Source organism: Schistocerca americana, chromosome 2 (assembly GCF_021461395.2).
Source record: "Schistocerca americana isolate TAMUIC-IGC-003095 chromosome 2, iqSchAmer2.1, whole genome shotgun sequence".
NCBI lineage: Eukaryota > Metazoa > Arthropoda > Insecta > Orthoptera > Acrididae > Schistocerca > Schistocerca americana.
The window spans coordinates 748325864-748347982 of NC_060120.1; the positions used below are offsets into that span (position 1 = coordinate 748325864).

The 22119-nt window shown below is 37.5% G+C and overlaps 1 protein-coding gene across 1 annotated transcript in view; it reads left to right on the forward strand.

The window, feature by feature from the left end:
- Positions 1–5522: 5522 nt before the first annotated feature.
- The window catches only part of LOC124594923 (chromodomain-helicase-DNA-binding protein 7), a 310905-nt gene continuing 294308 nt past the window's right edge, over positions 5523–22119 (forward strand). Inside the window, exons 1-2 of the mRNA XM_047133415.1 lie at positions 5523–6058; positions 6148–6286. The gene's annotated coding sequence lies outside the window, so the exon portion shown is untranslated. The remainder of the gene's footprint in view (positions 6059–6147; positions 6287–22119) is intronic.

The window sequence follows — 22119 nt, forward strand, 5'->3', positions numbered from 1 at the left end:
ATCATCCTAGCTACTTTCATATCCGTAACCTCAATCTTGTTGATAAGGTAACCTGAATCCACCCAGCTTTCGCTCCCATACAACAAAGTTGGTCGAAAGATTGAACGGTGCACAGATAACTTAGTCTTGGTACTGACTTCCTTCGTGCAGAAGAGAATAGATCGTAGCTAAGCGCTCACTGCATTAGCTTTGCTACACCTCGCTTCCAGTTCTTTCACTATGTTGCCATCCTGTGAGAATATGCATCCTAAGTACTTGAAACCGTCCACCTGTTCTAGTTTTGTTCCTCCTATGTGGCACTCAATCCGTTTATATTTCTTTCCCACTGACATTACATTCGTTTTGGAGATGCTAATCTTCATACCATAGTCCTTACATTTCTGATCTAGCTCTGAAATATTACTCTGCAAACTTTCAATCGAATCTGCCATCACAACTAAGTCATCCGCATATGCAAGACTGCTTATTTTGTGTTCACATATCTTAATCTCACCCAGCCAGTCTATTGTTTTCAATATATGATCCATAAATAATATGAACAACAGTGGAGACAGGTTGCAGCCTTGTCTTACCCCTGAAACTACTCTGAACCATGAACTCAGTTTACCGTCAACTCTAACTGCTGCCTTACTATCCATGTAAAGACCTTTAATTGCTTGCAAAAGTTTGCCTCCTATTCCATAATCTCGTAGAACAGACAATAACTTCCTCCTAGGAACCCGGTCATATGCCTTTTCTAGATCTATAAAGCATAGATACAATTCCCTGTTCCACTCATAACACTTCTCCATTATTTGCCGTAAGCTAAAGATCTGGTCCTGACAACCTCTAAGAGGCCTAAACCCACACTGATTTTCATCCAATTGGTCCTCAACTAATACTCGCACTTTCCTTTCAACAATACCTGAGAAGATTTTACCCACAACGCTGATTAAAGAGATACCTCTGTAGTTGTTACAATCTTTTCTGTTTCCATGTTTAAAGATTGGTGTGATTACTGCTTTTGCCCAGTCTGATGGAACCTGTCCCGACTCCCAGGCCATATCAATTATCCTGTGTAGCCATTTAAGACCTGACATTCCACTGTATTTGATGAGTTCCGACTTAATTTCATCCACCCCAGCTGCTTTATTGCACTGCAATCTATTGACCATTTTCTCCACTTCCTCAAACGTGATCCTATTTCCATCATCATTCCTATCCCATTCTACCTCGAAATCTGAAACATTACTGGTTGTATTTTCACCTACATTGAGCAACTCTTCAAAATATTCCCTCCATCTGCCCAAGGCATCCACAGGATTCACCAGCAGTTTTCCCGACCTGTCCAAAATACTTGTCATTTCCTTCGTAACTCCCTTTCGAAGACTGCTAATTACACTCCAGAATGGTTTTCCAGCAGCTTGACCCAATGTCTCCAACCTGTTTCCAAGTCTTCCCAAGATTTCTTCTTGGATGCTGCAATTATCTGTTTGGCTTTGTTTCTTTCTACAACATAACTTTCTCTGTCTACTTGAGTTCTAGTATGTAGCCATTTTTTATACGCCTTCTTTTTCCTTTTACAGGCTGCCTTGACTGTGTCATTCCACCAAGCTGTTTGCTTCCTCCTACATTTACACACTACTGTTCCAAGACATTCTTTAGCCACTTCTAGTACTGTGTCCCTGTACCTTGTCCATTCCTTTTCCAATGACTGTAATTGACCACATTCAACTAACTGGTACCTTTCTGAGATCGCTGTTATGTACTTGTGCCTGATTTCCTTATCCTGAAGTTTCTCCACTCTTATCCTCCTACATATGGACCTGACCTCCTGCACTTTCGGCCTCGCAATCCCAATTTCACTGCAGATTAAATAATGATCAGTGTCATCAAAGAATCCCCTGAATACACGTGTGTCCCTCACAGCCTTCCTGAATTCCTGATCTGTTATTATATAGTCAATGACATATCTGGTTCCCCTGCTTTCCCACGTATACCGGTGAATGTATGATTTCAACAGTGATTGTAAAAATCTGATGGTCCAGACGGCTGTGTAGTATTCTCACCATCTTCTTTGCTTCTCCTGTATGCAGCATCAGGCCAGGTCACTGCTTTCCTCCATAGTTCCATTATGTTTCTTTTACAACTGTTTAATTCCAGTCCACATTTCTTCTTCTTAAACCCATCTTTATTGTGTCAGTCCGTCTTGCTCTAGGACTCAATCTTGCCCTCAAACTTGGCCTCTAACATTCGTTCTGGTAACCTTCCATCTTTCATTCTTTTTACATCCTGCAGCGACTTATTTAGGGAACCTGGAGTATTAACTACTGATTCACAATACATTTATTCCTTAATGAAATTTGTCATAAAAAATATATCTCTTTTCAAACCAATAGCTCAGTTCATAGAATCAATACTAGAAATAAGAATAACCTTCAGAAAGATTTGAATTCACTTACTTTGGTCCAAAAAGTGTCCATTATTCAGAAACATACATTTTTAATAACTTTCCAGCAGCCCTAGAAAGTTTAACTACCAATAAAATTAATTTTAAGAGGAGCCACAAGGATTTATTTGTGGCCATCTCCTTCTATTCCATTGATGAATTTCTTAGTAGAAAAAAACTGATGCCTGTTTGACTAATAATGTAAAATAATACAAATATTAGAATAATGTCACTGAACATATTCAGTACAGCAATGCAGTCATTGTAAATATGTATTGTAAAATGATTCTCCTATTCAGTGTTGCCTCATTTCATATCCATAATGATCATTTCACTTGGAGTTTGTGGAAGGTACTTTAGCGTACTCTTATTTGGTTTTCATTTTTAATATTTGTTGTATATTCTTGTTCTTCTGACATAATCTACACTCTGGAGGATGTCCTCACTATGGATCAACTGAAACGAAAAATGCATCTAATCTATATGTCCATATCATTTTAACCAATTCTTCTCAGTTCCCTCGTTCCACTTTTCTACTCCAGTTTCGTTCCTAATATTGTGTGCAGTACTCTGGCACGAATGTGTGTAATGTTATTCCCCAAGAAATTAAATGTAAGTTTGATTACAAGTCGACGTATGTAGAGTGTTTGAGACAATTTCTTCTGGCGAGATTGTTTCACAGTTTGGAAGAGTCTTACTCATAATGAAAAACCCTGCTAGTAATATAACATTTTTGGGTGACAGAATACAATGTAAGACTAAATAATTATGTTAATACTAATGTAAGACACATAGTTCTTTTCAGTGTGTTCTTCCTTTTTGCCACTTTCTGGTTCTACTATATGGTGAAATGGGCTGTCCCAGCTTGAGTGCTTGCTCACGTGCTGCGATGTGTCTGTGGTCAGCAGCAGGCAAACAGCTAATGTGCAGGCATTCAGGCAGGTGAGTTTTAGCATATGCGACTGTACGCCCTGGACTTGCTCTCACTTGCAGGGTGGGCAAGTGGTTAGTGCATCCACAGAACACGTTCGGTAGATATATTTGTGTTGTATCCTACAGTATAGTTGAGGTTATGAACGATGGTGGTCGAGTTTAGGCGTGTTCTGTGCATCTACGTCATGCATTCTCCAACAAGCAATAAACGTTCAGCTGTGTTCCCAGCACTCTGCTCTGAGTGTTGTAGCTAATGCGAGCTTTAAACGTGATAGTAGAGAGCTATTCAGTGAACGTTTGTTCCACTTGTCGGTGTTGTCACAGCTGATGGTGGTGGCGAGCAACAAATTCTCCACAAGACGTAATACATTGCATCAGGCTTTCTTCAAACGCAGTGCACTTGTATTCGCTTACCATAACCGATGCTTGGAACCAGCAACAATGCAATCTCTGCCCGTGTGTTGAGGTGCACGAATCGCTATCGATCGTAGATCGGACTATAGTTGCGCCTGCACACAAACGAGCAGATGGGCACTATTCACTGCCAGTGTTCCACGGGGCAGTGCTGCAGCAGACCAACGTTACATTGTAATCTGTCAGTTTACCACTTATGCTTCAAGTGAACGCACTCGAATATTTCTTTTGTGTCTTTTTGTATAATTCCTGCCTGTGTAGCGGTTTCTGTAGAAGTATCTGTTATTGTCGTATAAAATACTAACACACACTATATCCTTGTGAGCTTATCACAGACAGGTACGAATTTTTCACATTTCTTACAGTGGGTAGAGTTTATCGTATTTTTTAAGAGAATTGTACGACTGCACAGTTCTACAGGGGTCATCTTTCCCACGCTATTTCGTTAACCTGATTTCTTATTTCTGAACTACTTTTTCAATTTGTGTTGCAGTCTTATATCAAGCTGTACACTTTGCATTACAGTAATTGCTTAATACCTTACAGGTAAGACATTTTATTTAATTATCTTAATGAAGTTCCTGCGCTTGAAATTTACACATTCCGTCTTCGTATAGGGTTAAATCACGACCCCGTGGAGGCTAATCTTCTGGTACTTAGCCCAAAACTGTAGGTGGATAGCGGAAACAGAGCAAACTCAATGTGCTGCTTATTGGATTTGTGTTTAAGTACCAACTCAAGAAGGGAAAAAAACTCGTTCGGCTACAGCTGTAGAAGACGCATCAAATAATGAATACAATCATGCGAAATACCGACTCAAGAAGGGAAAAAAAACTCGTTCGGCTACAGCTGTAGAAGATGCATCAAATAATGAATACAATCATGCGTTAATGGCAGCATAAACGATCAATAACCAAAGCGCCCAAGAAAAATTTGTTGTGAACTGTATATGAAAACAGTCACTGCACCACAAATAATTCATACTATCTACCAAAAAGATTACGGCAATATTGTTAATTTCACTGGTTCTGTCATACAGATACTATTCAAGACAGTCAGCCTACGCTCAAATACATGTATCCATTGGCTGATGTTTATTTATTGCACAGCCAGTCTGTTTAGAAAGTCCACTGAAACTTTCTGGGTTTTGTTACATTATCTTTGAGCTTTCAGAATTTAATATGTCGGAACTAGTTTGCAAACTCTCCGATAGAGTGCCTGCTGTAGTTCCAGAAATTGCCGAATGGCAGTAGTGTTGCAAGTGAACTGATGTGGTTGTAGAAGAGAATCGATTAATTTGTTAGAAAGAAATTACTGCGGGTGATATATCGACCAGTTAAGAAGAATGTAAATAAAACTCCTTTTACCTGACACATGGCTATAAGCAATACGAGGTTTGCAGAGGAAAATATGTCGTTTCTATCGTCCACATAACGCGTAAGTACGCCCCTTTACGGCTCAGCGGTTTACCTCTTTCGATATCACTGCTTACCGTTGATTCGAATGTGTAAGAAGACTTCAGATGCATACAGCGCAGGAATGTGTATGTATTTTGACATACTGTTGAAAGAAATGTTATACGGGCTCTCAACTCGGTGCTGTTTTCCCATTGGCTGGTCGAGAATCCACATTTCTAATGACGCCATATAAGATACCACCTGATTGGTTGTATTTTCACGACGAGTAAGGACGGTGGGTATTATTCTAACCAATTAGATCACTGGTCTTATAAGCTATTCTCGTTATTTTACGCGATAGCGACTGATATGTGGAATGGAAGAGGAATTTGAGGATGTTTGGGATTGGGCACCAGTGTAAAATGCATTATATTGTGGTAAGCTGTCATTTGTTCCTTTACCGGAAGGGCCTGTAGTTATCCATGGCGGAGGAATGGTTCTGTTCTGATTCCGACCGAGTTTGTGACACAGGAAGTATTGAGCGTATCAAGGCACCCAAGCCGAAAGAGGACACTTCGAATGGCGTTCACAAAGTTCATTGTTCCCTAATCTGGAGTGCTTGTGTTGCAAGTGTAAATTTTAAGCGAAATCGATGTGCTCCGTTAGGTGAGAAGTTACTCACCCCATCAAGTGCGTAGTGCGTGTTCGAGATGCAGGTAGTGAACATAAAGTGTTTGTGAGTGCCCGGCTGTCATGTTGGCGTTGGTCGGAATCTTTTTTTTCTTATCTCTTGTCAAGAATTATGATAGTTACCGTCAGGTCGTGGACGGACGCTAACCTGACTCCATCTTTTGATTCGCATCTCGGTTATAAATGTTTTAAGCTAGTAAGTTGTCAAGCTTTTCGCTCATACCAGCGAGTTTTGTTTATGAACGACTTGTTTTGAATAAAGCTTCCGTTGTGTGTTTGTTACAGCCACATCCCGGGTGGTATAGCGTTAGTGTTGGTGCGTCTCTCTTGAGCTACGTCACGAAATATTGAACAAAATGAGTTTTTTTGAGAAAAGGACGTTTGAGAGTTCGGAGTCACTTTCTGTAACGAACATTGCAAAAATGTAAGTGATGTTTACATGTCAAATGTGTTAAACGTACCTTAACAGTTCTGTTATTAAATAGTTAAAGTTATATAGTAAATTTCTATTTGTCTATTTTTTGTAAGTGTCGGTGATAATTTATTACTTTTGTGTAGAATCAGCTGAAGGTGTCAGCCACAGAAAGCGCTAACCCTTTGGTTAGTAAGAATTAGCCTGATAGCATAACCCGTTCTTTCCAAAGTGCTATACGCTGTTAACAAGTACAGCCAACCAGTTCTTTATGTACTGCTAGAAATTTTTTTCGGCTGTGAAGACACGTTGTTGATATGTTTTTGTATTCATATAAACAAAACAATCTTCAGTAATTCAAAATATGCAGTTTTGGGTTAGCACTTCCTTCAGCAGGCTCCTTCAGTTTGAGAAACTGTTAAAATTGTACAGTATTGCATCTTGTGGCTTAACGCCGTACTGGATTGATGGGGTGAGACAGTAATATAAGCATCAGGTTACACAATTTTGCAATTCGATCTGTCCATTGTAAGCACCCAGGAGCTCATATTACATATTTTCTCGTTTACCTGGGAAATTTGCGAATAGTTTTTACATATTTTAAAGACTTTCATTCAATATAGTTGGTACATTCTTGGAAGTATGATTTTACCTTAAACAGGTGTACTGTTATTTCGCTAGTGGTAGTATCATATTGCATTTAAAGTTGCTGTTGTGGGTAATATCTATAGTAAGATGAGAAATCAGTTGTAGGCCTCATTATTATATGTGGGGTTCGGGGAGTATTTTTGTATTAAGAATATTCTGTGGTACCTGTATGTGTGGAAATACGTTTAGGTTTAGGTGAAAGTGCTCTCTTGTGTAGTCGCATGCTGTTCATGTTTTGTGAAACTGCACGAAAATTTTATTTTTTATTAGTTTACCTCAATAATACTTCTAAGATTTGTTCTCAGAATGTTGTCATTAGAACTCCATTTAGGACATTCTCGCCATTTTTAATCCAAAGGGATTTTTAGTTTGAGTAAATTTATTCTATTTACTAATTAGTTCTTTAGTCATAAGCTTTCATATTTTTCTGTTAGATGATGGGATTGCACAGTTGTCCTGTGATTTTGGCCTGTTGTTTTGATATGTCCTGTATGTGTGCCTCTGCATGTGAATTTCCATTTCTGTTTATCGTGCAATACTTCTAATAAAGAGCTTTCTTACTAGGAATCATCTTGACATCTATGTCTTTGGTTTAGGCTTTTGGCATTATAAAAATTGAAACTATGTTGAGTCTGTGGAAGCAAGAGGTACTAATTCTTTTGGTGGGTAGGATTTTACAAAGTGTTTGGTGTTTTTTTTCCCAATGTTACTCCTCAATGTTTTCTAATATCTTCTACCCAACTTCTGTTAGGTCATTCTTTCTTGTCTTGGGATCCAGTCATGTAATTTCTTAGTCCATCTAATAGTCATTTACTTGGCTGCAGGACATGCACACTTCCATTCCATTTTCAGTGATGTAGATAATGCGTTATAATCCTATCTATTTCTGGTTTGGCTCCATTTGTTTTCCTGTCTCCTACTAATTATCAATAGGATTATCACTTGTATTCATTGGTCCATCGTTGTTTCTGCAGTAGAAGTCCATGCTGAGTGCTGTAACTCAAAACTGATAATAGACACTGGTTATCAATTTCCCATTTTTTACATATGGCCTGCTTGACCAAAAGTATTCTAGTTCATTTTTACTCTTCTGGTTACTTTCTGGATTGTCAATAAAGTGGTCATTTCAAATGCCCTAAATATAAGATTTATTAATTTTATAGGTGGTTTTGTGACCATATTCATTAATATTAAATGTTTCTGCTGGTAAGTTCAGAATGGCACCAGTAGAGTATCATCTTTGTAGCTTATTTAGAGTAGGGTCTTTGTAGTAATTAAATGGAGGAAAAGTTCTCTGAATCAGTCTGTAAAACAATCAAATGACCATCACATCTCCTGCTATTGAAATCCTTTCATTAAATGATTGGTATTTGTAGTTTTGGAATATTGTAATGGAAGAGAGGTACAAACTGCTATTGAAATTGTATTCCATGCCCAATAAACTACAGTGATTCTGATTCTTTTCAAAATTGGTCACCTTTATTGCCTGTATAACAAATTAGACTTACTAATGTTATGTGGTAACCAGTTCAGATTGGATTGGCTGCTTTTAGTTAATCTACAATAATACAACAGCAGTGAAATGGACATTATACTAACATTGAGTACTATGTGAATGTTCCTGCTCGTAGCACTTAGTTGCAAGTTAGCAACAAAAATGATCAATTTTCGAAAATGTGGTATAATTGGATGGATAAATAAAATCTACTCAGTGAACAGAGGCTGGAGAAAACCCACACAAAGGTTAGGGAGACATGGAAGCTTTCAGTTCTAGTGACTCCTCCACCTGCCGGAAGGGTTAAAGGGGAAGAATAGGGTATGAAGGAAGAGGACTGGCAACTTTTAGAAAATGGGGAGAATTATGGAAAAGTCACCCAGAACCACGGGTTTGGACAACTTTGCCGTAACTCTCCCCATTTCCTAAATTAATCCACAGAATTTAATGAATATTATTTCAGATTAGGGTACTCAGCAATTGTGCCTTGAGTACTTCTATTAGTGATTAAATTCTGTTTGGTAGTGCACTAAACTTTGTCATGGCCGTGGTTGGAAAACTATCTTGTGTGTGTCGTAGACTGTCTTGATTGCAGATGTTTTAATGGTGAATTTGATGTGTCTTGCATGTTTATCATGGTTTAGATTTACATGAATGAAACAATGGAACACACATTGTCCGTAAACTGTTTTAAATGCTAGTCCAGCAGGATAGGTTTATAAGGATCCATGTTCATTGGAAGTAATGATCCTTCCTTATTTCTTCTGTAGCAGCAGAATCATTTCTGCATCTTGCAGAGTTTTCATAGCTGATGTAATGTGGTTGTGGAATAATGTGTAGTAAACTGTTAGCTGGTAGGCCTACTGTTCTGTTATAATGTTTTTTTAATTTCCTCACAAGGTAAATGACTCATGAAGGTTTATGCACACATGTACAATGTGCTATTGAGAGGGTTCTGGCTGTCAAAATTGTGAAAAAGTTATTCTTGAAATGTATTCCATTGCAGTAAACTATTAGTGTCATTTTCTTCTAACTACTTCCAAAGAATTTCCTCTGAATGCTTTAACAGTTTGAATTTGTTGCATGAGCATTTGCAAACATATTTGCAGCTTGGATAATGAGTACAAATCAGACAAAATTAATTGCTTCTCATTTATATTGGTACATTCTTTTTTTGAGTATATATATATATCTGTCCGTGATTGTTGATCGTATTTTCGTTGAGGTGTTTCTTCGGTGTCGTGCGGTGTTGGAAACTCAGTGATGTACTTGCTGTGATGTAACATCGGTTTCTGGTGAACTCCCAACTTCTGCACGCTGACAATAACAATAAAACACAAATATCTGCACTAACGTATGATATCCTACACAAAGAATGCAAACCTGTGCACTATTTGAAATATACACTCGAGTATAACAATAATAAATGACACACCCAATTACTCATTTACGTACAGTGAAGGTACGGAAGACTTTGCATCATGGACTTATGAGTGAAATACCCCAAATTGAACCATGCATATATTCTGTACTCTATCACATTCTTTCCAATTTAATATTTCCGAAGAAACCCGAAGTTTAACCAGCTCCATCATTATCCAGTATCATGGACGGGATGTGTCATCCATTGTTTTGTTTCTCAGTTATTTTGAAATTATTTTCATTAAACCTCTGCTGGACCTCAGTGAACAGAGCATCTGCCTGTTGTACAGCCTGTGTGTCACTCTTTCTATTAGTGAACAATGTTGTCATCTGCATGTACATAAAATGTATCCATTTAAACTTTGATCATCAACAGATATCAGAAACTAGAGCTGCTGTATGGTTCATTGTGTTGCAACTTCGTTGCCTAAGACTGGTATGACTTTGCGTCACTTGATTAGATAATATTAGACAGTTGCAGAGCAACTCTCCTAATTATGCAAGACTTTAACTAACACCTACTGTGTAGACTCTTTCTTCAAAAACTTGATTGATCTTTTGAAAGAAGTTAATTGTCCTCATACTAGGTTACACTTTTTTTTTTTTTTTCATTGTAGCTTCCATTGCTTCAGCCAGCACTGGGTTTATGCAGGTACACCTGTACCTTTAGACTTCACTTACGTCTCCTATATTGTGAAATGATAGTGTACCTGCTGGTTTTAGGAAATCTGGGAATTCAGAACTGGAATGATATTTTTCAGTTACAAGAGACAACAGTTCAATGATTCCATCAATTCTCTCTCTTTCTTTCTCTTTACAGGAGATACCATAAGTATCTGAATATCTGAGCTCACTGAAGACTTGTGCCGTTAAGTTCTCAAGATGTCATTGGAACGCACCCTCTCTGTTTTGCATGTTGCACTGGTTTCTAGGTTTCACAGATTCTGTGCTGCCTAGCAGAGATATAGATTTTTTTCCCATGAATCTAAAATTATTTTCACCTTTTTGATTGTACCACTTCTTTTGGTTGGTTCTTTAGCCTGTAAGTTATTGATATAAAGTGCATTCTTAGATTCAGTATCTGTAGCTATCTTGATCAATCAGCACCTGAACATGCATTTTATGTTTGCCGTTGTTGGGTGTACTAGATCTATTTGACAATTTTTCAATCCTTTTTTATATGCCATATGATCTGTCAAGTTTCGTTATCTTGTCAAATTTTTTAAGGGTTGGGATCATGCAAACAAGTGCATCAGTTGGTACTACGTCCATAATATTTGTCACTATTAAATAGCAGATGAAAGCATCTAATCCGCATTTTTTGATGTTTGATATGAATTTTATTGCAGCACCTATTTCATTCCCTGTGGTGAATACATGAAATAATTATGTAGATTTTTTATGGTAATAGTTCTCATATGAAGATCACTATTTCTACCGTTACTACTGACTGTAGCAGTGATAGTAATTTTTTTTTCATTTGCTTCTTTTTCTCTCCAATTCACATAAATTAGCACTTTGGTTATATGTTGAGACCATTTACTTAAGTATTTTGTTAGTATACTCAAGAGTTACTCTTGTCTTGTTGTTACTACTCTCTTATTAAACTTCCTCTAAATCTAGGTCTATCTTCTTTTTGGAAGTTCTATCTTACAATGTTCATAATATCACCAAAGTGGAGTTACTGAATGTGGTTGTCTTAAATTCGTTTTCCAAAGCTGATAAAGTAGGTATTCTAGAAATTGAATAAAGGGGCTGCTGCAAACATAAGAAACTTAGAAGTCAATATCCTTAGTTTAGCTAAGCAATTTAAACCACATAATAAAGGCAATTCTTCCAGTCCATATTGTATACCAATCAGGTTTCTTTCAGAGTATGCCTTATACTTAGCAGTTGTTCACTCGACAAGCATATATATTTACAGATGGAAAAGTTGCACAGGTCACTCCAGTGCCCAAGAGAGGAAATAGGAATAGTCCACTCCATCAGTTCGCAGTAGGATTTTGGAATGTATACAGTGCTCTAACACTATGAATTACCTTAAAGAAAACTACCTATTGACACAGTCGGCTTGGGTCCAGAAAATCTCATTCTTCTGAAACAATTACCTCTTTATTCTCACAAGGTAATGAATACTATGGAAGGGGATTGTAAATCAATTCCATATATCTAGATTTACAGAAGGCTTTTGACATCATTCCTCACAAGCAGCTTGTAATTAAACCAAGGACCTTTGGATTATCATCTCAGTTGTGTGGCTGGATGAATGATTACCTATCAGAAATATCACTGCGTAGTAATCAACGCAAAATAGAGTAGTGATATGACATTCCCTAAAGAACTGGTATAGGATGTCTGCTGTTCCCAATCTATATAAATGATTTAAGGTTCAACTTGAACAGCCCTCTTAGTGTTTGCAGATGACGCTGTCTATTACTGTGTAGTAAATCATTAGAATATCAAATCTAATTGCAAATTAATTTAGATAAGGAATCTGTATGGTGCGAAAAGTGGCAATTAACTATAAATAATGAAAAGTATGAATATGGAATCTGCTAAATTTCAGTTACATGATAAATCGCACAAACCTTAAGGCTGTAAATTCTACTAAATTTGTAGGGCTTACAATGATGAACAACTTCAGTTGGAACAGTCACATAAAGAATGTTGTGGGTAAGGCAAATGTGAGGCTGTGTTGTATTGACAGAATGCATGCAAGACGCAGCATATTTACTAAATAGGTGGGTTCCACTATATTTGTTCGTCCTATTCTACAGTATTGTTGTGCATTGTGGAGTTCTTACCAGATAGGATTGACAGAGGACATTGAAAAAATCCTAAGAAAAGTGGCTGATTTTGTGTTATTGTGAAATAGGGGAGAGATGGTCATGGATCTGATATATAAGTTGGGTGGCAATTATTAAAACAATGTCAAACAATGGAAATTCTAGATTGGAATATCAACAGCCAAGGAAAAGATGGATTGTTACTAACTGTAAAGGTAACATGTTGAGTTGCAGGCACGCACGCACTCTCTTTTCAGTCACTCACCCAAGCAAGCAGACCTCACGCCCACTTTGCTGCAGTTGTTTATTTTTGCCTGAGAGCCTTTCTTCCATCCCACAACCCTGTATGTTTTGCTTTGTTACTATTCTCACTACCCCTATTCTCCTTAGCATTATTCTCGGTATTCATACTTCGTCTTCTTTTCTTTGCCTATTCACAGCCTTCCAAACTGTGTGTGTGTGTGTGTGTGTGTGTGTGTGTGTGTGTGTGTGTGTGTGTGTGGGGTCCCCTCTTTTTTTTGTTGAAGTCTTTGGCAAAGGGCTGAAGTGTAAGTTTCTTTTCATTGTGTCTGTATGCAACTCGGTGCCATTTTTACAGTAAGTAGTAATCTACATTTCCCTTGATTGTTAAAACAAAGATTTCGTGTTGCAGCAAGTTGCAACTTACTACTCCGAATGTGGAAATATTTTGCTGTCATTCATCTACATAGGGAGAATAAAATAATAAAATAAGAGAAATTGGAGTTGGCACAGAATTACTTAAGTATTTGTTGGAAGAGTGGTCTCAAGCTGGGTTCATGAACCCTCTTCCAGGCACTGCTGTGTGAATTGCTGAGTAGTCATGTAAATGTATCGTCTCATGGTTTACCTGCTGCAACTCACCCTTGCGAAATGTGTAATAGTATTTGTGTGGCATAATTTGTTATTTCCTCCTGCATTTAATGGTAAACATAAATTAGCTGTGACAGCTTCTTTATTCTCACTTTCATAATTCCTTTCAGGGATGTTCGCTTTATTCATTTTCTTTGTATGATTTGGATAAATATCTTTCTGATATTTGACTGTCATGGCTCCTGAGTGCATCAGATCTTTGTGAGGTATCTCACTTTTCTGAGCTGAGTGTGCTCGTATACAGTATTTTAAGGTAATTTGCTTCTTAGTTGTGCTTTTGATTATATGTGCTTGTTTCAGATTGCAAGTAAGGACGATTGTCTAACTTTACAGGTTTTATTGTAGTACCAAACACTGTTATTTATTTCAAAAATTGTTTCTTCTTCTAAAACATTTTTAGTTTGCCTATAACCTTGTCAACTGTTGGAACTATGACGTCCTACTGATTGAGAGTGTTAATTGATTGACATAAATTGTATTGCACAGTAGCAGGGTTCCAGTATTCATCCAAATATAGTGAATAAGGGATTCAATGAGTTCCATAAATCTCTCTGGATAAATACTGGGGTGTTTCACTCAATGCACAACTGATGCTTGCTCCTGTCCTCTCAGCTGATGCTGCTCCTCCATCCACTGATCGTGGTCCAGTGGCTTGCAGAGTGTTTTTGTAGATGCGAATAAGATGTTCAACTCTATCTTTTCCTTTAACATTACGTCAGTGTCATTTTGCTAGCATCATTTTGTTCTTTCATGTACTGTTTTCATCAATGCAGTTTCACAAGTCTGTAGTAAATGTGAACCAAACTCGTAAACACAAAATTGAATAATGTTGTTAATACATTTTGCCAAATAATGTGGCACTTTTGACTAGCTGATGTTCAGCTTTAGCTCTGTTCTTGATTGATAATGTTCTTCACACTTCCTTCGCTTTGAGTGCACAGGATAATCTAATAAAGAATGTCCAATAATCCATAATTTTGAATAAATATTACCTTAATGCAAGTGTTAATGGACATGTATTCCACTAGATTAGTTCTGTGTTATGGAATATGGTGAGACATTTATTTTTGTAAGGGAACCGATATAAATGTAGAGAAGCATAACCTCATCTTGGTTTTCACCACTTTGTTAGTGATAAAGTGAAGTCCTCGAAGGTGTCCTTTAAGTTTTGAAAACACGAAAATCCGATAGGCTCAAGTCGGGACTGTATGGAGGATGATTGATAACATTGAACCCAAGATGTTGGTTTGTTGCAGATTTCCCAGTACTCGCGTGTGGTCTGGCATTATCACACTGAAGGAGAGCATTCTTCATGTGTGGATGAACTATTTGAATTTGAAACTTGATAATGGCACACTGTTTCTCATGCACTGACAGTTATTTTACACATTGCCATGTTACATGCTACAGTCCGCAGTCTTTAAGTGTCAGGGGGGCTGCGGATAGGTAGACATGAAGAATAAAGATGTAGAATGTTAACAGTGATTGTTTTATGTAAAAAGCTTTAAGTGTCTCCACATAAAAAAAAATGGAGACATTAATTTCCAGCATGTCCTTGTTAAAAGTGGCAGTGTAGCATTTAAATAAAACTTGACCACTCGAAACCCACTCCAGAACTCCTAGAAGATTTCCCCTTCCCACAATAACCCTTTTGCTATAGGCAGCATTAATAAGACAAAATATTAAATAGCAAAGGCACTTAGGTGTCTTAACAATTTGGTTTGTGTAATTAATGGATGTATTAAATCAGATATGATTTAGTGCCACTAGGCAAAAGGACTTATTGAGGTGCCTGTCCGCTGCATTTGTAATTAAAAATAAATGTAAATAATACCCTACGATAAAAAAATTCCTTTAGAAATAAATATTTGTCTTGCACATGGAAGCCCATAACCCACATTGAAATTATTATTATTTTTTGGTTATGAATATGATATGGATATTTGTGGCAGGATGTAAATAATTTGGGTATAAACTTAACATTCACTGTTTTGAACAGTGGAGTCTTTAAGTCATCAACAGGCACGTAAACAAATCTGAAAACTTCACTAGCTTTCAGGCAGATTCTTTTCTGAGTTAGGAAAGTTGTCCTTTCCTTCTGTTCCTATTATGAAACAGTCTGTAGCTCCTGCCAGTATAAAGATAGGGTGGTTATAATCAAACTTTCGCTACGTAAGCCAGTGTAAATGGAAAACTATTTACCTTATGGATACCAGTCTTTATAGGAATGATATTCAGACTGCTTGCTGCAAGATTTATGTTGTCAGTAATGTGTTAGTGACGTGATTTGCCTTTAGGTTGAAGCTGTTTGCTCAAAACAGCAGTGGTAGTGTGGGTGCTCTTTGTGACTATTGATACACCGGGGTTGAAAAATATAATTCGGAAGTTCAAATTAACTGTCGATTCGAAAATTGTTCCTGGTAGAGGCTGATGACCAATTGTACTGCGAATTGTTGAAGTTGCTTTTGTCATATCTGAGCAATGTGTGATCTTCAGGCATTGGACAAGCTGAACATTCCATATTTCCCTGTTCGAAAAGTGCTGTGAACAGTTGTAAAATAGTTTGTGTAGTGATATTCCAGATTGTTGTGGATGCATACGGTCATGACATTTAGCAACATTTGTAACCTGGAACCTACACAGGGTGTGCTGTGATCAAATATTACCTTCTTATGTGGAAATGAAAACGTGTTTCTTCCAATAGTTTATTAGTTACTTCCCTTCTGTGTATCCTTAAAATTATTACCAGAACATTTCATTGTCCTACAATTGCTTGTTTTCATGGAGGCCATCTCAAGTAGCAAAAGTTTAATTATAACCACCCTTTATAGTTGATCAGTTACAAAATTGCAGATTCTTTTGAAAAACAATATTATTTCTGAGGTGAATATTAAGTAAAGATAGACTCCGGCTGTATGTTACCTCATAAAGCAGAGAGGGGGGAGGGAGGACACACACACACACACACACACACACACACACACACACACACACACACACAATATCATTAATATAATATGACAAATTTAATAAAGAAATGTCGAAATGTGCCTCCTGCGGTGTATTTGGCGTTAGATTTGGTCTTTATCCCTAGAAAAAAAAACTGCTTATTCAGTCAGCAAATAACTGAATAATAAACATGTTTAAAATATTAGCAACCTAGAACAACAAAAGAATGTGCTGTTTGGTTTAATTAGTCACTATTTAAATGAGTGAAGACTTTTCATAGTATGTATTATTGGAGAGTTAATAACATCTTTCTGTGCATTTGTTTAGCTTTAGCCTCCTTATGTTGTAGAATTTTCATCTTGTTACTGTACATCTTCATTTTTTCGTTTTGGATAAAGATTTTCTTTTAAATTACGTATTGTCTTGGGAATACTTCTTTATAATCTTCTCCACAGACGATACAATAAATTTATCTTGTTATTTTTGTACATGTCTATTATTTACCAACATATCTTACGGAGCTATACCTCCGTCACGGGTTCTCTCTTCCTCGCTGAATTCTATGTTCAGCAGCTCCAAATTTTATGATTTATCATCTCTGTTTACAAATGAATTTTAAGTAGTAGGCTCAAGCTCTTCAAAAATTTATAAATAACATTGGAGCATTACATGTCCAGGTCTTTGATGTAAGCATTGATGTACCTGTTGTCATTCATAATATGACCTCATGCTCCCAATTTTTCATATACTGTACTGTTTTACGTGTGCATACATCACTTATTACATTTACAGTAAGATTTTCATTAATCTAATTGTCATTTTTTGTACTTATATCTCTTTTTTGGTGTAGCAACATCTTAGATTAATAAGAAATTCAGATTAATATAGTATTTATTTATTTATTCCCCCCCCCCCCCTCCCCCAACACTTTTCTTGATAGGAGACTATTCATAAAAGTACCTATGTATATTTAAAACTGCATTGATATTAAGGCTATTAACAAATCTTTCAGGGAGGATTCATTGGGGATGAGGGAGGACTTGTAGTATGCAGTAATGTCTTGCCTCTGGCTTCCTTCCTGTCTCGTAAACTGCACTTATTATTCCAGTTATCAATTTATGCGGATGTTTTTGTTTTCCAAGAATGTGTTATTTTGTTCGAGATCTTACACATTTGTAAGTTACAGATGTTCCCCTGCTGAATATGATATAGTGGCAAAAATTGCAATGCTCCTAAGTATGCAAATACTTAATTTGTGTATTGATTTACACCAAATTTGTCGAGCTATTATTGCTTTGTAAGGAAAAACTTGAGAATTATTTTTATTAAACCATTGAAATACAGGACCGATTTTAGATTTAGAAAATTAGCCATCTTTTTGTTATGAAATCTGCTGATATGGTTACATTTTGTATTGTATGAAATACTTTCGGCCATTAGGCAATGCCATTTTGAAACTGAAACTAACATTTAAATTGTCTTTTCAGCTGTCCTCTTCAGAGTGACTAAATTAAAATTGTCATTAGCTGTGGAAGCTTTTACTCTTATGCCCTTCCTTGTCATTCGTGATAAAATCAGCTAGCTTAGTAAATGAGATTTTGAAAGGGGTACAATCCTCTTCAAAAATAATGTGCAGTTGGCAGTCCTTGTTCATGAAGTAGTGTGTGCTGTGCTGACAGTGATGCGGGTACACTAAGTTTGTATTTTGTGCAGCAGGAAGTAGTTCTATAAAAATTACTTCAGTATAGAGATGCCATATTTGTAATTTATTTTGACCTGATTTATAGACATTCTAACTTCTTAATGCTATCCCTGAAGAGTGTAGTAGAAGGAATTTGAAAACACTCGTCAAAGAAGAGATGAGAATGTAAAAGTGATGTGTCCTGCTGCTGCCAAATATGTTGTTTTGGTGTAATGTACTCTGAAAGGTCAATTAAAAATGAAATGGGAAGAATGCAATGTAGACAGGAGGAATTTATGAAATTTCATTTAATCCTACAATCAGGAAGTGTCTAGAAGTATTGGTTCCTTTACTACAATCGTATAGTGCAATACTATTCTTTCCTAATGCATTTGTGCTGGGAGTTTCGAAGTTTATACCTAAATCAACCCTGTGTATCTTGCTTGTTCAGCTATTTCAAAGATGATATGAGAGGCACAACAACCTGGCAACAGTCGTCAGGAGCAATTATTTTGTCACCCACTCCGATCATCTCCCCCCATCCCCCTTTCTCACCACAGGCATCCTCTGCTACATTTTCTTCATTAACTTCAAATGTATGTAATAAGAAAGATCTGCCTTGTTTTATGGTGCATGTCTACTTACAATTATCTGGAATTGTGATTAGGTTTTCTTCCTCTGCGTTTTCGGAAGAAACAGTTATAACACGGATTGAAAAGCTTTTCTCATAACTGTCATAATTGTGGTATTGAAATAAAGATTTTAGAAAAGTTGGAAGTGGAGGCCTGAGCAAAGCATGTAGTCACAGTATAGTTATTTGACGTAACTGGATTTTCATTTTGTTCTGTTAATGTCTGCCGTCTTTTTTCCTATCAGTGAATGAGACTAATTTTCGATGACTGCTTGTAGTTTATAGTAACGGTAGAAGAAAACAGATTAGTTTTCCTTGTATAGTAAACTTCCCAGTAGTATAGAGAGCTAACATTGACTGCAGTTGTAATGTGGATAAGTTGTATGTAGGGTATGGGTACTAAAAGTGCTTTCTGCAGCTTGAAATAAATAAAATATTTTTTTTTCTTTCTATATACGTTAGAATAGAAAGGACATGTAGTGGATACATTAAAGATATATGAATTTAGCTATAAAAATTTGAGCATGTGGTATTGCCTTATGAGCAGACCTTGGTTCAAATCACTAATGTCCTGTAGACTCAGCACTGTGAATGAAATGATACCGTTTGACGCATGACATGAGATAATCAGGTGGTGTTTACTGTTGTTGCTATTATGCTTTCACGAATATTGTTTAAAAAGCATTTGTTTATTTGGTAGCTTGTTCCTGTGGGAGTGCACAGATCTTTCATATGGGACATTAGACATTTCTACAGGTGTATGTAGTAACAGGAGGACATAGGTTGGGCAAGATTCACAGATGCATTTGACATTTGTATTATCACAAATGTTAACTGCATGCAGTTATCGTGATGTACCACCAAGGATTGTGAGTGCATTGTATCTTACAAGGGGAGACTACACACAATGATCAACAAATTTTAATACACTTTTACATGCTGATTGGGGTTTGCTGAAAAATAACAGCTTTAGGTCACTTGGTCGTAGTGTTTGGGGGAAAAAAATAATGGTAATACAAGTTTGTCGTATAGATACGTAAAAAGTGATGATGCAGCATTTAGCACTACTCATTGGTATCTTGCAACTTGATGGAGTAATGTAATGCATAGGCTATTGTTTTCTATTATTGTGTACACAGTGTATTCCTGCACTTTGGCTTGATACTACATGAATAACTTCATTGCAAAATTGAAAAATCAGTTTACTCCTTTAAACAAAAAAGAAACTGCACAATTGAGCTGATGCGATAACAATCTGTACCAGCATTGACAATCCATACCATTGCCCATAATCAGTTCTCTGCTGCATTATTTCAAGCCATGTTTTCATATGGTTGGTATGTGTTGAAATTAAGTTCAGGCACATTTTCACGAAGATACAAAAATTTCTTCTAAGATCTTTTAAGTGAGTTACTTCAGAGTGATCCTGTCAGTGTATTGGACAGCATTTAAATATATGGATTGTCAATTGTAGTGTTTCCGTTTTAGATCTCTGGTCCCTCACTCATTGTAGAATGAGTGTGCTGTTCTTCGTTGTGGCGCCATACTGTTGGTGTTGTTGTTAGACACCGATGTTTAGTACTTGTCATATAACCAATCCCTTTATTATAGGCTGAGTGTAGTGAAAATTTCAGTGTTCACTAGGCTGTAAATAAAGCTTTGATATATTAACTAAGACAGCTTCTGTTCATTTTAGGCAGCATGACGCATCTCTGGAGCTCTGCTGGGTGTTCAGATATTAAAATCAAAGGGTATTTTTATTTTAATATCTTTAAAATCTTAAAAGCACACATTTGTGTAAGCTGGCTATTTATAAGGAAATATTGGAGCTATCTTTGTCTAATTACAAGTACTACTTGAATTGACAAGTTTTTTCCAGTATGATGAATTAGTTCTTAACCAGTTCCTTTTGCTATGTCGCATTTCTATTGGGCAATGTTTACCTATTTAGTCATTATTAATCTTCATTTCAACTGCTGGAAAAATCAAATGCTAGTAGGTTCTTATAATTTAAGTGGTGGTGGTGGTGGTGGTGGTGGTGGTGGTGGTAATAATTGTATGTGTGTAACACAGTGGAAAGTAAAGTTAATATGTGCATGCACCGCTCCGCCTCCCCATAAACCTGCATTATGTTGGCTGGAGCCAATGCCAGGATACAATTCAGCAGGTGTGGTGTGTAAAGGGAGTAAGAGGCAGCATTAAGCTTGGCAGGGGGTAGCTAGTCACTTGGAGGGAGGCAGGGGGTGTGCAGGATGAGACTGCAGGTGCGAGGGATAGGAGATAAACAGGCTGTGCATGCAGTACGTAGGCACCAGAGCAGCTAAGTTTGTGTGGCAGATGATGATGTGGATTGGGAGGGGATGACAGGGAAAGGTGAAACTTGTTGGTTAGAGGGAGTCAGGACAGTGGATTAGTAAGCGTTAAGACCAGGAGGATTATGGGAGTGATGGATGTGTTGCAAGGTTAACTCTTACCTATGTAGTTCAGAAAAGCTGTTGCTGAACGGAAAGATCCAGATGTCATGGGTTGTAAAGCAGCCATTGAACTCCAGTGTGCTGTGCTCAACAGTGTTTTGTGCCACCGGTGGTCAACTCTGTTCTTGGTCCCATTTTAGTGATAGCCATTCATTCTGCTTGGCTGCTGGTTTGTGATCATGCTCACAGAAAATACTTTGCAGAAATTGACAAGGCTGCTTTCAGTGATGGTCCTGCCTCTGATGAATACAGTTAACCTGCGATGGGGCTGGAGTTGTATGTACTGGATGGGTAAATTGGGCAGGTCTCTCACCTGGGTCTTTCACAAGTGTATGACATCTTAGCATGGGGTTGGAAGTGGCACAGGGATGGACCGTGATGTACCATAGGTTGGGTGGATGATGGAATGGCACTTTTGAGGGATAATGGGTAGGATGCTCCTCACTCTGGGAATAATAGTAGATACCCATAGCCTTGGTGAAGGAATTGGTTCATTTGCTCCAGTCTGTGGTGGTAGTGGGTGATGGGGTGGGGAGGTGGTTCCTTTACAGCTTATTCTTGGGGGGGGGGGGGGGAGAGAGAGAGAGAGAGAGAGAGAGAGAGAGAGAGAGAGAGAGAGAGAGGGGGGGGGGGGGGTAGGAAAGTGGAAGTATGTGCTGTAGGAAATCTGTTTGTGGACTAGGTTTTGGGGGAGGGGTGATGATCGTGACCGTCCATCGAAGGCTTTTCGTATCATTATACTGGGCAAGGGAGTTGTCTTCATGCAGACATACCATCCATAGGTGACCAAAGCTGTATAGGAATGGGTTTTTTGAAAGGCGTGGCAGCTGTCAGAATGCTGGTAATGTTGGTGATTAGTGGACTTTGC